The following is a 4353-nucleotide window of genomic DNA, read 5'->3' as shown; positions in this document are numbered from 1 at the left end:
AAAAAAAAAAAAAAAAAAAAAAAAAAACGAGAAAGACAGCGAGGCGTTCTTTGCTTTGGGCCTGGTTACAGGATATTCACCTTTCCCCAGAACCTCTTGCACACCCAGAGGTGGATGAATTTTCTTGCCCGACATATGCACATATGCACACATGCATGGCCTTAGTATTCTATACTCAGCAACTTTCATTCTCTGTGTTACATAGGCCAGAAAGGTGGTGTCTTGTTTGTTTGTTTGTTTGTTTGTTTGTTTGTTTGTTTAAACAGAGACTGGGTTTCTCTGTTTAGCCCTGGCTGTCCTAGAGCTCACTCTGTAGACCAGGCTGGCCTTGAACTCAGAGATCTCTGCCTCTGCCTCCAGAGTGCTGGGAGTAAAGGCCTGTGCCACCACCATGTGGGGAATTTAAAAAAAAAAAAAAAAAAAAGATTTATTTATTTTATGTATATGAGTGTTCTGTCTGCATTTACATCTGCCAAAAGTTCACTTTACAGATCAGTTCACTTTACAGATGGTTGTGAGCCACCATGTGGTTGCTGGGAATTGAACTCATGACCTTTGGAAGAGCAGACAGTGCTCTTAATTGCTGAGCCATCTCTCCAGCCCCATGTGGGGAATTTTTAAGAGGGAGACTTCTGTGGTATTTATCGGGGCAGCTGCCCCAAATAAGACTCAGTTCTTTGTTTCTTGACAGAGCCTCTAGCTGGCCTCTCAGTAAGCCAAGAATGACCTTGAACTTTTATTATTATTATTATTAATGAGCACAAGTGTTTTGCCTGCGTATATGCCTCTGCATTGTGTGCATTCCTGGTGCCCACAGAGCCAGAAGAGGAGCCCAGATCCCCTGGAACTGGAGTTACCAGACAATTATAAGCTGCCATATGGGTGCTGGGAATTGAACCCAGGTCCTCTGGAAGAGCAGCCAGTGCTCTATGAGCCATCTCTCTAGCTCTGACCTTGACCTTCTGCTCCTTCACCGTCACCTCAGTAATGCTGGTGTTGCGGGATCTGATAATGACACCTGGTTTATGCAGTGCTGAGGATCAAACCCAGGGCTTCGAGAAAGCCAAGCAAGTACTCTGCCACTTGAGCCAGCAATCTGGCTTCCTTATCCTCTTTTCACACAGAGGACCGGAGAGGGAAGGTTATGTAAGGAGAAGATGAGTGAGTACTGGGGAAGCACCTGGCAAGGGCAGCACCACCTCCGGGAGACTTCAGACTGGTCAGGGAGACAGACGTGGTGGAAACACATTGATCTGATTCCAGAGCGTGACTCTGCAATGAAGGAAACACACAGAGACCCAAAGCAGGGCACAAGGAGGCCTGGCCTGCTCTAGGGAGGTGAGAAATGCTCCTCTCCTTAGGAAGTGATGTCAAGAGCTTTGCTCTGGAGGAAATCCCAGGGTGTGTGATATACAGCTGAGAAGACAGCAGCTGTGTGAGAGCTGGGCCTCAAGTTTGTTTACCATGTGACTTTGGGGAGTTGTGTGTAATGAGAGAACAATAAAGAACAGGGTAAGTACACACTAGGGGCACTGGCTTTTGTATCCTTAGGGACTGTCATTTGCCATGTAATTGTGTGACCTGGCAATGTGGAATAGAGCCACTGCAATCACCGTGTTAGATTCCACAAATGCGGGGTTGAAGGATCTTTTTATTTTGCTTTGTTATTTATTTATCTATCTATCTATTTATTTATTTATTTATTTATTTATTTATTTATTTATTTATTTATTTAGACGAAGGATTTTCTTGTGTAGCCTTGGGTGTCCTGGACTCGATTTATAGATCAGGTTGGCCTCGAACTCACAGAGATCTGCCTACCACTGCCTTCTGGAGTGCTGGGACTACAGATTACAGGTCTGTGCCACCATACCTGGCTTGGGTTGAAGGTTTTTATTTTTTATTTTTTAAAGATTTATTATATATATGTGTGTGTGTGTGTGTGTGTGTGTGTGTGTGTGTGTGTGTGTGTATGAGTGCTCTATCTGCATGTACACCAGCACACCAGAAGAGGGCATCAGATCACAGTACAGATGGTTGTGAGCACCAAGTGGTTGCTGGGAATTGAAGTGAGGACCTCTGGAAGAGGAGCTCTTAATCTCTGAGCCATCTCTCCAGCCCCGGGGCTGAAGGATCTTAAAGGACATACTTGTGAGTAGAAGTTGTCTGGAATCTTAGGCAAGCATGGCGCACCCTCACACAGACATATGGGGGTGTCTAGCACTCTGCAAGCCTTTGTTTCCCTCCTTCAGCACGTTAAGGAATACTCAAGGATTGTTTTTTTAATTACTTGCTTTTGTTTATTTATTTTGTGTGATATGTGTTGACGTGTGTATGAATGGGAGTCAGTTCTCTCCTTCTGCCGTGTGGTTCCTGGCCCTCCAATTCAAGTCCTACAGTTAACAGCAAGGGCCCTCACCCACTGAGCCGTCTCCCCAGCCTTTGAAAGATTTGCTAAGTCACAGATATGGATCCACCTCTGATTCTGATGCCCTGTTTGTGGTAAGGGCAGTGATTTTCCATCCTTAACAAGATCTCAGAAGATTCTGATGCTGACAGTTCGTGGGCCACAGATGGTATGTTCCAGCTGCATAGGCGCAGGTATGTTTCCAGGCACCCGAGGCTGAGAGTAGGGAGGTGGATGGAGCATTCTGTGTCCCCAAGTGTCACAGTGGAGAGAGGACACTTGTTCTCAGACCTGGCAGGAAATGTGGGAAGGCCTGCGGGCCCCAGCCAGATGCCTGGGTAATCTTCATGTCCCAGAGGCCAGCAGGGCTGGGAGCTCCAAATTCTCATAATCCAATTCCGAGACTAAGCTCTTGGCTCCACGCCCCACTCGGCAGGCCTTCAGCCTTGCTTGTTCCCCTACTGGCTTAGCTCTGCCCAGGTACTCCAGATCATTGCTTCTCAGAAATGTAATGGCTCATTGGACAATTTGAAGAGAAAGGGCCTCTGTAGGGTTCTGTCAGCTGGCAGGGGAGGCCTCCAGAAACCTGCCAAGGAGAAAGTGGAGCAGACAATAAGCTGGGACACCTCCATACCTAGTATGTGGCCTCTTAAAACCATAAACACTGCAGCTGTGAGAAAGGGACTTTAGAAAACAGACAGCCCCCCCCCCTCTGCTGAAAGGCCTGTGAGTATTCAGACAAGAAGGCAGAGGCAGACCTTCTCTCTCCCCTGAAGCCTGGGGCTCCTTTCTTGCATCTTAGGATGCTCCTTCCTTGTATCTTAGCTCTGCATTTTTACTCCTCCCACCCAGCAGACTATTTTAAAGATTAGGGTTCCACAACTTCTAGAACCAAGATGCATTTCCCTAGGCACAGGTTTCTTCTGCCACCCAGAGCACTTCTTTAATGCCTCTCCTGAGGGAGCTCTAGGTGTTACCTGGTGCCACAGGCCTATAATCCCAGCACTCAGGAGATGGAGACAGGGAGAATTGTGAATTGGAAGGCAGCCTGAACTATATAATCACACACACTCACACCCACCACACCCACCACACACACACACACACACACACACACACACACACACACACACACGCATACACACAACACACTACTGTTTCTTTCTAATAAATAAAATGCAATTTCAAAATTAAAAGGAAAATGAAAACTGCTAGGGTGTCGCTCAGTGGTTAGAGCTCTTCCTTAACATCTGCAGAGGCCACAGATTCCTCCACCCCCAGTTCATCAAAAACAAACAAACAAAAAGGGCCAGTGAGATGGCTCAGCTTGCAAAGGCACTTGCCACAGAGACGGATAACCTGAGCTCAAACCCTGGGAGAGAACTGACTCCTGAAAATTGTTCTCTGACCCCCCAACCCCCATGTGTGAGATAACACTCCTCTCAGATAAATACATACTTAAAAAAAAAAAGAACTTTCTAAAAACAAGACAAAAAAAGCTGTAAAATAATAAAGCGTATAGGCTAAAAGCACAATAAAAACAAAAATGGAGGAACTGGAGCAATGGCTCAGCAATTAAGAGTTGGTACTCTTTCTAAGAGAGCTGAGTTCAAGTCCCAGAAATGGCTCACAACTGCCTGTAACTCCAGCTCCAGGAGATCTGGTGTCCTCTGCTGGTCTCCACAGACATTGGACTCATGGGTACAAACCAACACACAAACACATACAAAACAGAAACATAAAAAAACAAAAACGAAAAAACCCTACAACTCTTGGGAAAGGCCCTTAGATTACATGGGAAACAGTGTCACTTTACAGGAGCTATTTGAGGTTCAGGGGTAAGGGATTCTGTGGGCACTGAATTGTGAGCACACCTGGTGACTGCTGTTACAGCTTTCACCGTTATTACTGTTGTATCTTCAATTATATTCGCCTCCTCCCAAGTG

This window comes from Psammomys obesus, unplaced genomic scaffold (genome assembly GCF_907164565.1).
Source record: "Psammomys obesus unplaced genomic scaffold, mPsaObe1.curated_primary_1811, whole genome shotgun sequence".
Classification (NCBI taxonomy): domain Eukaryota; kingdom Metazoa; phylum Chordata; class Mammalia; order Rodentia; family Muridae; genus Psammomys; species Psammomys obesus.
The sequence above is the reverse complement of the archived record's forward strand: the minus strand, read 5'-3'. Positions refer to the sequence as shown.